The 13,403-nt window shown below is 45.4% G+C and overlaps 1 protein-coding gene across 1 annotated transcript in view; it reads left to right on the plus strand.

The window, feature by feature from the left end:
* LOC311231815 (slit homolog 1 protein-like) overlaps window positions 1-13,403 on the plus strand; it is a gene marked incomplete at both ends in the record, with an annotated part of 117,847 nt that overhangs the window by 2,254 nt on the left and 102,190 nt on the right. The window lies entirely within an intron of this gene.

The following is a 13,403-nucleotide window of genomic DNA, read 5'->3' on the forward strand; positions in this document are numbered from 1 at the left end:
TGTGAAGGAGAGAGAGAGGGTGTGAAGGAGAGAGAGATAGGGTGTGAAAGAGAGAGAGAGAGAGGGTGTGAAGGAGAGAGAGAGAGATAGAGGGTGTGTGTGAGAGAGAGAGAGAGAGAGAGAGAGGGGGGGTGAGTGAGAGAGAGTGTGTGAAGGAGAGAGAGAGAGAGAGGGTGTGTGTGTGAGTGAGAGAGAGAGAGGGGGGGGTGAGTGAGAGAGAGTGTGTGAAGGAGAGAGAGAGAGAGGGTGTGTGTGAGAGAGAGAGAGAGAGAGGGGGGGGTGAGTGAGAGAGAGTGTGTGAAGGAGAGAGAGAGAGAGGGTGTGTGTGAGTGAGAGAGAGAGGGTGAAGGAGAGGGAGAGAGAGAGGGTTAAGGGGAGAGAGAGAGGGTGAAGGAGAGAGAGAGAGAGAGAAAGAGAGAGGGTGTGTGAGTGAGAGAGAGAGGGTGAAGGAGAGAGAGAGAGGGTGTGAGTGAGAGAGAGAGAGAGGGTTGTGTGAGTGAGAGAGAGAGAGGGTGAAGGAGAGAGAGGGTTTGTGTGAGTGAGAGAGAGAGTGTGAAGGAGAGAGAGGGTTTTGTGTGTGAGTGAGAGAGAGAGTTGTGAAGGAGAGAGAGAGAGTGTGAAGGAGAGAGAGAGAGTGTGAAGGAGAGAGAGATGGTGTGTGAGTGAGAGAGAGTGTGAAGGAGAGAGAGAGAGAGTGTGAGGAGAGAGAGATGGTCTGTGTGAGTGAGAGAGAGTGAGAAGGAGAGAGAGAGGAGTGTGAAGGAGAGAGAGATGGTGTGTGTGTGAGAGAGAGGGTGTGTGTGTGTGTGAGAGAGAGAGACGAGAGAGAGAGAGAGGGTGTGTGTGTGAGAGAGAGAGAGTGATAGATAGAGAGGTGTGTGTGTGAGAGAGAGAGTGATAGATAGAGAGGGTAGTGAAGTGAGAGAGAGAGTGATAGATAGAGAGGGTGTGTGTGTGTGTGAAGGAGAGAGAGAGTGGGGGGGTGTGAGTGAGAGAGAGAGTTGATAGATAGAGAGGTGTGTGTGTGTGTGTGAAGGAGAGAGAGAGGGGGGGTGTGAGTGAGAGAGAGTGATAGATAGAGAGGGTGTAGTGAAGGAGAGAGAGAGAGAGAGGGTGTGAAGGAGAGAGAGAGGGTTGTGAAGGAGAGAGAGAGCAGAGGGTGTGTGAAGGAGAGAGAGGGTGTGAAGGAGAGCGAGAGAGAGGGTGTGAAGGATGAGCGAGAGAGAGGGTGTGTGAAGGAGAGAGAGGGTGTGAAGGAGAGAGAGAGAGAGGGTGTGTGAAGGAGTGAGAGAGAGAGGGTGTGTGAAGGAGAGAGAGGGTGTGAAGGAGAGCGAGAGAGAGGGTGTGAAGGAGAGCGAGAGAGAGGGTGTTTTGTGAAGGAGAGAGAGGGTGTGAAGGAGAGCGAGAGAGAGGGTGTGTGAAGGAGAGAGAGGGTGTTAAGAGAGAGACACAATGTGGAAAATTACAGAAATATTAGGGAGAATTCTTTCCAAAAATTTAAATAATTTCCCCAGAATTCCAAGTATGACAGAAGCTGCAGAAATTGCCATTCCTCCTGGGGGAACAGAAATAATGTGCAGTTTAGCTGCAAAATATGTCAATTCATGTCACAAGAAAAGGGACAACCAGTAGGACACATATACTGTATATACTGTACATGTACCATGATTTACCCACCGCAACATCTCCTTTATTTCTTTGATCTTATATTGTTTGCTGTTTATGTCATAATTGTGCTTTGGCAACATTTGTGAAATTTCATGCCAGTAAAGCTTTTTGAATTGAATTGAATTGAATTGAGAGAGAGAGAGAGGGTGTGTGTGAGAGAGAGAGAGAGAGAGAGAGAGAGAGAGAGAGAGAGAGAGAGAGAGAGAGAGAGAGAGAGAGAGAGAGAGAGAGAGAGGAGAGAGAGGGAGAGAGAGGAGAGAGGAGTGAGAGAGAGAGGGAGTGAAGGAGAGAGAGAGAGAGAGAGAGGGGTGTGAGAGAGAGGGTGAGAGAGAGAGAGGGTGTGCAGGAGAGAGAGGGTGTCAGAGAGAGAGAGAGAGAGAGGGTGTGTGTGTGAGAGAGACAACCTAGGATGGCTTAGAGTAGACGACAGAGTACAGCAACTTGCAATGGGCCTGGTCTACAAGATACACTACGCGACCAAGGTACCCCATGTACATGTCAAAATACTTCCCAAAGGTCAGTGAATACCACGATCACAACACCAGAGGGAGCTCCACAAATCATGTAAAACCAGATTCGGATCAAACAAGGGACTAAACACGTTTCGCAATTATGCCACATCAATGTGGAACGCCCTGCCTAAAGCTGTAAAGGAATGTGAATCACTACCCACCTTCAAAAACACTCTCAAAAAACACCTACGTGAGACTGCAATTCGAAACTGGCCCCTACAAATGTCCTAACCTAGTTGTACAGTAAATGACCAAGTAAGGCTTTGTCAATATTCCAATGTACAGTGTAAAATGTGTGTGTGTCCCCTTCCCAACCCCCCCCCCCCCCCCCTCCAATGTACAGCCCTCACCAACCCACCCAACCCCACCCCACCCAACCAACCTCCTCCAATGTACAGTTTCTATGCCAAATGTATATACACTCCTTTTCTGGACACTTTTTGTATCACAAACAGTACTGTATTTGCAAATCTGATATGTCATAAATGTATAGATGTAGCAGTACTGACTATCTGTATGTCATGTATGTCATATATGTTATGATGAATTGAAAATGGGGGACCCTGATGTAAACAAGACGAAAGTCTTTCTCTGGTCTGCATCCCCTTAACAATTGTATGTATTGAGCTGTACTGTATTGTACCCATTCTGCAATCTGTTAATAAACTTTTCAATCAATCAATCAATCAATCAATCAATCAATCAATCAATCAATCAATTCAATCAATCAATCAAGAGAGAGAGTGATAGATAGAGAGGGTGTGTGTGTGAAGGAGAGAGAGAGAGGGGGGTGTGTGTGAGAGAGAGAGAGAGAGGGTGTGAAGGAGAGCGAGAGAGAGGGTGTGTGAAGGAGAAAGAGGGTGTGAAGGAGAGCGAGAGAGAGGGTGTGTGAAGGAGAGAGAGGGTGTGAAGGAGAGAGAGAGGGTGTGAAGGAGAGAGACACAATGTGAAAATTACAGAAATATTAGGGAGGAATTTTTTCCAAAAATTTAAATAATTTCCCCAGAATTCCAAAGTATGACAGAAGTGCAGAAATTGCCATTCCTCCTGGGGGAACAGAAAGAATGTGCAGTTTTAGCTGCAAAATATGTCAATTCATGTCACAAGAAAAGGGACAACCAGTAGGACACATATACTGTATATACTGTACATGTACCATGATTTACCCACCGCAACATCTCCTTTATTTCTTTGATCTTATATTGTTTGCTGTTTATGTCATAATTGTGCTTTGGCAACATTTGTGAAATTTCATGCCAGTAAAGCTTTTTGAATTGAATTGAATTGAATTGAGAGAGAGAGAGAGGGTGTGTGTGAGAGAGAGAGGGTGTGTGTGAGAGAGAGAGTGAGAGAGAGAGGGTGTGTGAGAGAGCGAGAGAGAGAGAGAGGGTGTGAAGGAGAGAGAGGGTGTGAAGGAGAGAGAGAGAGAGAGGGTGTGAGAGAGAGGGTGTGAAGGAGAGAGAGAGAGGGTGTCAGAGAGAGAGAGAGAGAGAGAGAGAGAGAGAGGGTGTGTGTGTGAGAGAGAGTGTGTGTGTGAGAGAGAGAGAGAGGGTGTGTGTGTGTGTGAGAGAGAGAGTGTGTGTGTGTGTAAGAGTACAGTGGTGTATTTCTGCATTGATTCAATCTGCGCGGTGATTGATTGAATGACAATTTTATTAACAGATTGCAGAATGGGTACAATACAGTACGGCGTTTTTTGATGCTTTGATCGTCACCAACGGAATACGTTATGGACCAACGTTACACACATATCAGGGCTTCAGGGTGCGCCCGTTTTGGTCGGATTTTGCGACCAAAACTCAGAGCTGTGCGACTGGATGTTTTCCCTTGTCACACTGGTGCTCCCAGCTCCCAGCAGGTCTGTCTGTCTGTGTGTATGTGTGTGTGTTTAGCATATTTTTCCCCGTGGCCATGTGCGTTCTAAAAAAATTGAAATATCTGCCTTTGATTGGCTATAACACGTGCATTATGCAAAGACCAGCCCAGATCTGCCTCTTATTGGCTTTGATCATGACCCTGCCATTATTATTCACTGACGGGATAAACAAAATAGCCATGTGAGCATTGAAACGATAAAAAAATCACAGCGTCTCATACTGGTTTCATAATACAACGTTTCCGAATGGACGTTTGGATTAAACAGTGTATGCAGTGATGCTTTCCCAGCGGAACACAAGCTGCTTAACGTTACACAGGTATGTTATACACGTTAATTAAGCTATGTAACATTAGGGCGCAGCCCTTTAGCTTTAGCTAACGTTAAGATAGCAGGAGCCATCGGCCAACAAAGCTGTTTCAACAAATGTATTCACATCATTATCATTCAAACGTTATTCAAGCCTCCCGTGACCAGTAAGTAGTTACTACTACTCAACCGCAGAAATGTGCGCTATGTGCCTAAACTTTGCTAGTCAAGACTCGACAGTACGCTATAATTTACATAACATCTTAAGAAATTACTAATGTGTATGGAAACTGACAAAAAGGGTAATGGTAAAGGTAACGGTTTCAAAGGGTGCTCAATACCGCCGCCTGGTAGGATGCAGCCGGTATTGCACTTGTGCGATCTCAGACTCATTCCCTATGATAAGACCAGGCTCCCTGGATGGATAATGAATGGAAATATCGAATAAAAGAAATAACGATGAAAACCCGACTTTTCTCGAGTTTGGTGCTCAAGCATCGGCGAGTTAACCCGACTTTATTTGGGTTTGGCGTCCATTGAGTTAAGGGGATGCAGACCAGAGAAAGACTTTCGTCTTGTTCACATCAGGGTCCCCCATTTTCAATTCATAATGTTGTAAGTAAGGGCGCAATTAGCACTGTGCAATCCATTCTTTGTGGATCTAGCCCACAGTCTTTCAACTTGACTCCTACTTGTCCCTGAAACCATCTTCTTCTGTGGTGATGCCTACTTGTCCCTGAAACCATCTTCTTCTGTGGTGATGCCTACTTGTCCCTGAAACCATCTTCTTCTGTGGTGATGCCTACTTGTCCCTGAAACCATCTTCTTCTGTGGTGATGCCTACTTGTCCCTGAAACCATCTTCTTCTGTGGTGACTAAGTGTCTGAGCACGTTATGGGCTGTAGAGAAGAACACAGTGTTGGATTCAACACCAGTAGTATTAGTAGCAGCAGTATTATTAGTAGCCAGTGGCGGACTCAGGCTGTTTGAAGGGCAGGGGCGAAAAGAAAAAAAGGGCACCTACTGCGCAACATGGGACCCCATCAGTGAGCAAAAAGATATGATGCGTCATGTATGGTGAAATAGTCTTCATCCTTGATTAAGATTAACATTAGAATAACAGACAATCCAGATTAATAGTATAACCACACCTCTATGATAAAAACACACATAGGGAACAATACACCTTTCAAATGTTTATTTCACCTCATTGTCATGGTGTTTGAAAAGTAGATTTATTATGGTGTTTGAAAAGTAAATCATCATGGTGTTTGAAAAGTGGATTTATCATAGTGTTTGAAAATGGTTTGTAAACAACCCCAACAGTACGACACAGACAGGTAGTTCAGAGTTAGCCAAAAACTAGGGCGTATTTATTTACAAACAGAAAAGAGCAAAAAACAACATAAAGCATTCAGGGGGAATGTCCTTGAGCAGAGTTGGCTCTGTGGCGCTGCGGCCCTGGCTCTGCGGCTCTGCAGCTTATTCAATAGCCACCCGGGGCGGAACAGAGGAAAAAAAAGAGAATGTCATTAATCCAAACGTAGGGAATATGAGGCAGTCCAGTAACAAGCAGAGTCCAGTAACTAAAACAAGCGACACCTCTTCAGTGTTTACGGAACACACAAAACAGAATGCAGGTCTTGAGTCCAGGAAAAAAATTAGGAAAACAGAGCATCAAAAATATACTTCCAAAAACTCACCAAGGGCAAAGGGAGAAAACGAGGCACGGGTCCACGGAGGCAGAGAGGGGTAACAGCGGCGACTTCCAGGAACGTACTAGAGAAAACAACGGAGAAACAACACGAGAGGAACAAGCAGCAGGTGGTGGTGAGCAAAACGACCCGGCACTGAACGTTCAGAAACCCCGTGTATATAAGGGCTCCCTTCGAGCTGATTCGAAACTCCCTTCAGGTGCGTGATGGTAATTGGTACCTGGAAGCGTGCGGTACTGGGCCAGCCCTCACAAGTAGATTATCATGGTGTTTGAAGGCCTAAACCATTGCTGCAGTGCCTGACTCATCTCAGTCAGTCATAGTAGTCTCCCTCCTACAATCGTTTGACCTGACTCCCACTGCCATGCCTCCCACCCACAAAGCAGGCAACTCCTTGGATCTCATATTTTCCCGTAACTCCAGCATCATTAACACCACGGTAACTCCCCTACATGTATCTGACCATTCCTTCATATCCTTCTCACTAACTCTCATGCTTAACCGAAAGGTCTTCACCCCAACTCAAACAGTCTCACTCAGACGCAACCTGCCCTCCCTATCCCCCTCCACCCTCTCCTCTGACATACTATCCGCTCTACCTTTGAGTGACACCTTCTCTGCTCTCTCCACAGAGATGGCAACCTCCACCCTCCTTTCAGCCCTGGCAACCTCCTTCGACAAGCTCTGTCCCCTCGTTGAGAAACCTGCCCGCCGTTCCCCACCCAGTCCATGGCTGACAGATCCAGTGAGAGAACAAAGACAGGTCCTGAGAGCAGCTGAAAGGAAGTATAGAAAGTCACGCCTCACTGCTGACATCGACACATATCACAACCTCTTGTTAACATTCTCCAAAACCATCACTAATGCCAAAGCTTCTTTCTTCCACCATAGGATCGAGGCCTCTGCCAAGAATCTTCGCAAACTGCATGCTACCATGTCCTCCCTCCTCACTCCCCCCCCACCCCCCCCTCCCTCATCTTTCTCTGCCGAAGACTTTGCAATCTTCTTTGAGGAAAAAGTGGAGAACATCCGCAGCTCCTTCTCCCAACCCCCACCCATTCCAAATGCTGAATCGAGAACCTCATCCTTCACTCTGTCATCTTTCTCTCCCATTACAGAAGCAGAGACCCTGACACTGGTAACGTCAAACCGTCCGACTACTTGCCAGCTGGACCAGCTACCCTCCCCACTCCTCCAGACCATAGCACCAGACATCCTCCCATTCCTAACTGCAACCATCAACTCCTCACTCAACTCGGGGGTGGTCCCCACCTCCCTAAAACAAGCCAGAGTCACGCCGCTCATAAAAAAACCAACCCTGAACCCTACTGTCATAGGCAACTACCGTCCTGTCTCTCTTCTCTCCTTCCTTTCTAAAACACTTGAACGTGCTGTATCCAACCAACTTACTACTTATCTCTTACAGAATGACCTCCTAGACCCTAATCAGTCAGGCTTCAGGACTGGTCACTCCACAGAGACAGCCCTCATTGCGGTCACAGAGGCACTTCACTTAGCAAAAGCGAAAGGCCTCTCCTCTGTCCTGATTCTCCTAGATCTATCTGCAGCCTTCGACACAGTCAACCACCAGATCCTCCTTGCGGCCCTCGCAGGAATGGGAGTGGCTGGCTCTGCGCTGACATGGCTGTCATCATACCTCAATGACCGCTCCTACCAAGTGTCATGGAGAGGGACCCTGTCGGCCACCCGCCCCCTGCGGACGGGTGTCCCCCAGGGCTCGGTTTTAGGACCCCTTCTCTTCTCCCTCTACACTAAATCACTGGGTAACATTATCACGTCTCATGGCTTCTCCTACCATTGTTATGCCGACGATACTCAACTCTTCCTCTCCTTCCCTCCCTCAGATATCCACGTCTCTGTGCGGATCTCGGCCTGTCTGTCCGACATCTCAGCCTGGATGACGTCCAACCACCTCAAACTGAACCTAAGCAAAACAGAATTGCTCCACCTGCCGGCCAAATCCTCCCCCCTAACCGACCTTTCAATCACAGTCGAGAATGCAGCTGTGACTGCGTCCCCGACCGCCAAAAACCTTGGTGTTGTCCTCGACGACCAGTTGAACTTCTCTGCTCACATCGCAGCGACGACCAGAACCTGCCGATTCCTCCTGAGCAACGTCAGAAGGATACGCCCCTTCCTGACAAAAGAAGCCACCCAACTCCTCGTCCAATCAACAGTCATCTCCCGCCTCGACTACTGCAATGCACTGCTCGCTGGCCTCCCGGCCACTGCCACTAAGCCTCTTCAACTCATTCAGAACGCAGCGGCCCGCCTGATCTCAAACCTACCGAAGTCGGCCCATGTCACCCCACTTCTTAGGGACCTGCACTGGCTCCCCATTGCTGCACGAATCCGCTTCAAGGCCCTCGACCTAGCATACCGTGCGGCAAAGGGAACCGCTCCCGCCTACCTCCGGTCAATGGTCTCTAACTACACACCCTCAAGACCCCTACGCTCTGCATCTTCTGGCCGCCTCAGACCTACTCCTATCCAAGCTCCGGGAGGGTCATCAAAGAGAAGTCGCCTATTCTCAGTCCTTGCCCCACAATGGTGGAATGAACTACCCACCCCAGTTAGGACAGCCGAATCACGTCCAATCTTTCGCCGTCGACTAAAGACGCACTTCTTCAACCATTATCTGAATTAAAAAAAAAAAAAAAAAAAAAAAAAAAAAAAAAAATCTAACCCTAACTAACCGTACTGTCATGCACTTGTCCTAATAAACTAACCTACACTGTAGCACTCAACACTTTGATGAACATTGTTGCTCAGCTGATAGAGTTGTGCCCTTCCTGATGGCTTGTCGTACAGAACTTGTAAGTCGCTTTGGATAAAAGCGTCAGCTAAATGACTAAATGTAAATGTAAATGATGGTACATTTCTCAATGCTAAAGATATCAGTGAGGAATATAAATATTTGGGAAACAGCATTTTAATATAGTCTAGGTTGAAAAATAGTGAACCTATTCTTTAAAAGCTATTTACAACATATATTTTACAGGATATAAAACAGTTTAACAGTTCAAGTTAATTTGAGTGCCGTTGAGCTTCTTCCTTTCTCTCTCCTAACTCTCCTCTCCTCCTGCCCTCTCCTTCTGTCCTCCTATACTCCCCTTCACTCCTCCTGTACTCCCCATCTCTCCTCCTGTACTCCCCTTCTCTCCTCTTGTCCTCTCCTTCTGTCCTCCTATACTCCCCTTCACTCCTCCTGTACTCCCCATCTCTCCTCCTGTACTCCCCATCTCTCCTCCTGTACTCCCCATCTCTCCTCCTGTACTCCCCTTCTCTCCTCTTGTCCTCTCCTTCTCTCATCCTGTCCTCTCATTCTCTCTTCTACTGTATCTCTCCCTCCCCCCTCTCTATCTTCCCCATTCTCTCCATTAAAGTTAATATATTGTACCTGGATACTGGCTGGATCAGTGGGATATTTTAATGGCAACAGGAGAGCATTCAAGTTATTTGTTGTTGTGTCGTTTGAATAATTTCTCTCCCTATCATCATTTTCATCCTCGCTTTCTTTAGCATCTCCATGACCGTCTTCATCATCATTTCTCTCCATAGCATCATCTGCATTTCTCTTTCCTCCACTTCTTCATCATTTCTCTCCATAGAATCATCTGCATTTCTCTTTCCTCCACTTCTTCATCATTTCTCTCCATAGAATCATCTGCATTTTCTCTTTCCTCCACCATCTCTCTTCCTGATATCATTATTTCCCTCTTCCCCTATCTTCATTGTCTGTACTGTCTTTATCTAAGGTGGAGCAAATCATATTTGTTTTATAATAGTAATATATAATATTCGTACTGTAGCCTACAATGTTATAATTGTATTATAAAATAATATTTCATATAGCACTACCACCACTAGCCCTCTTGCCTTGATTGGAATAAAAAGGGTCTATGGTTGGTCAATTTAAATGTTTAAGACACAATTGTCTGTCTGAAATAAGCATTATTGACCATGTTAGCACCAGATTCTCAGTTATAATCCAAACTATGGCTCTGTGAGACAAGCTTGTACATGTATCTAGTAGTGAGGACTTACAAATACATAACTGTATCCTTATCTCCTCCATTACTATTGTTGCTTTTAGACCCAATTTTTCAAAGAGCATTTTTCAGCTGCTTTTTAATATTATTCCGATTTCTTTCTCTCCTTGGCATTCTGTAATCATAAAATATAGGCCAATGCTAAACCCACTTCTTATCAGGTGGGGGCCACATGTGGGCCCTCTTGAGGACGATTTTCCCACCTGCACTTTGGCGACATCTTTTTTTTGATCAAATTTTTATTATTATTCACATGAAACAAGACAACACATTAACCACAATCACATTACATAGAACTTCACAAGAAAATAACAAAAACAATAATAATAATACAGACTAACAATTATACAGACAAAGAGAAAAGAAAACAGAGTTCAACCTTCTAAATTTTAATTCCAAGGGGTACTATCTAATAAGTGGTCTTTCCCAATGTTCAGCCCCGATTCCCGGCCGTGTGACCCTATATTAATAAAATGTACATCTCCAATCCACCACAAGGACCATTTTTTGAGAACACGACCCGAAAACAGAGCAATGAACCTTCATGAAAAAACAAAAACCTGTAGAGGTGTTCCATAGACTCACAGAGACCGTGTAAAAGTGGCCAAACAGTGAAGAAATAGTTAAATAGCTGCCCCCCCATAATATCCCCAGCTAAACTCAATATGACAAGACAAAAGACAAGACAGACAAAACATTTCCTCCTCCCCCTCCCAAGAGACCGCCGGACTCACCCGAACACGCACCTCAACCCCGCTCAGCCGCACACTGCGGTCTTTACCTTCACAGCTGCTGCGAACCATAGGTCAATTCCAGCCTGCCCCACCCCAATCACCCGGGCTGTGGATATCTCAAGATAAATCACATCCAATAGAGTTAGGGACCAGTTAATCATTGTAAGCTTCTCAGGCTCCTTCCATCTCATTGCTATCAGCTTCTTCGCTGCTGTGACGCCCGCTAGGACAACCCTTTTCAGTTGTACGGAAGCGGGTAGTGTCGTTATATCGTTCAGGAGTAGCATAACAGCTGTGAATGGGATAGTTAAGCCACACAGATCTGAAAGTTTGTCCGTTATTGACCTCCAGAAGCGGGCCACTGGTGGGCAATCCCAATACATATGCATATAAGTGCCCGTGGCCTTTTGAGAGCACAAAGTGCACCGAGAGTCGGTTATCAGTCCCATAGCGTATAGCTTCCTAGGTGTAAGATAGGTCCTATGAATATAATTAAAATTAATTTGCTGGTGATTGGGGTTGCGGGAAGATAATGCCACATTTGCCCAAACATCATCCCAGTCAAACTCGGGGTCCAACTCCGGGATATCCACACGCCAGATTGTATCCAATGATACATTTTTATACGTGGATTGAATTAAGAGCGTATAAAAGTCGGAGACAAACCCTCTGGATGTCGTCCTGTCCACTATGAGCCTGAGGAAGGGGTGTGGGTGCAAGGCTTGAGCCCACGGTACGCCATGTGCCCTCAGTGCTGACCTTAGTTGAAGGTAAAGAAAGAAGGACTCGCCGGGAAGATCATAAAATTCTCTTAAGTCCTGAAACGCACGGAGGCCGTTCTTATCATAAATATCCTCCAGAGTATGCACTCCCCTCCTTTGCCATTGAGGAATATTAACCGGCTTGTGTCCAACAAGTAATTGCTGGTTATTAAAAATTGGAGAGTCCAGGTGCCAAGGGCATTTAACCCCACACGACCTCTGTACATTACGCCACGTTTGGATCACGTGAGTTATGATCGGTCCATACCTCAGCCGGCATTTCGAAATAGAGACAGTGGAGTACACTACATCCTGCAATCTTAGCGGAGATACTGCCGCCGCTTCTAAGGAGCGCCAGGATACAGCCTCTACAGGGTCTAGCCAGCACATCAGAGGTCTCAGTGAAAAGGACCAGAAATAAAGTTTAAAATCAGGGATTGCGAGGCCCCCATCTTGTTTTCTACGTTGAGTAGTAGCCCTTTTGATTCTCGGGCGTTTGTTATTCCAGATAAACTTAGATACCATCGATTGTACCTTGCGCCAGTGGTCTATTGGAGGGGGCAGGGGGAGCATTGAGCTAATAAAATTTATCCTAGGCAGGATGTTCATTTTGATTATGGAAGCCTGGGCTTGTAAGGAGTTAGGAAGGGACGCACTTTGGCGACATCTAGTGGCTCGGTTGTGCATATTTTATAATACAATATATATATCGAGGTGACAAAATCCGTTCAGCGGTTCTCGAGTTACATTCCGATATGTGAGGCTTGAGCGAAGTACACGGTATTGCGCAAATACTACTCCCGACTCTTGGGGCTCTAGTTCCGTCAATCATTTAGCGATTTCGAAAATTATTGGACAGGGTTGTAGCCAATGAGTGTGGCTTTCCAATGATATGATGGGGATGTACGAATCAGGGATCTAGGTGAAAAGTCACAAGTGAAAACAGGAAGAGAAAAACCGCAGAATTAGTTGAAGTCTATGAGAAAACTGAGCTTTTCTTTTGTACACAGTTTACCAAAATCACTCCTAATCACTCATTTCTGAACAGATCTTTATGATCTACATAAGACTTCAGGCTATCGATCTCTGGTGTTTTTTAAGCCTCCAGCCATTCTGGGGAAAACTACTTCTGGACTACTACAGAAAAACGTGAGTAACACGTTTTTCTACAACTCAAGTTCAGACCTATGTTACTCTATATTTCATTAGCACTAAAGGTGAGTTGTCCTTATTTTATCAGAAACTCCAGAATGTCATCTTTCAAAAGAGACCAGGCTCATGCATGTGGTATAAGTATAAAGTATAGTATTTTGGTTTGCAAAAAAAAGTATGCAGTCCTCAAAAATGAAAACGAAAATGGCAAATTTTGGGGTTTACTACCACTCTTAAATTAGCTTTAAAAAGCAATTCACACTGAACTTTAAAGTGCTATGGGTATATTTTGTGCAAATAATCCTAAAATAATTTGTACACTTTATTTCTAAATTGAGAACACAGGTTAGCATAGAATCAGCTAAGCAAGGTACCTGTTTAGTTAGCTAGCTACAGTAGTAATACAGCTAGCCTAGGCTAAAACATACTGCCATCAATAAAAGCACTTGCAGTGTACATTAGTATTTAGTAATGCATAATTGGTAAAACAAACTCAATATTTGCAACTTCAAAGAAAGCTTGCTGTATTACCTACCTCACACACAGCAGTAGGATGCAGGGTTACAGCTCAGACTGCATTAAGCCCTCTGGCATCTGAACATT

This window comes from Notolepis coatsorum (genome assembly GCF_963971535.1).
Source record: "Notolepis coatsorum genome assembly, chromosome: 7".
NCBI lineage: Eukaryota > Metazoa > Chordata > Actinopteri > Aulopiformes > Paralepididae > Notolepis > Notolepis coatsorum.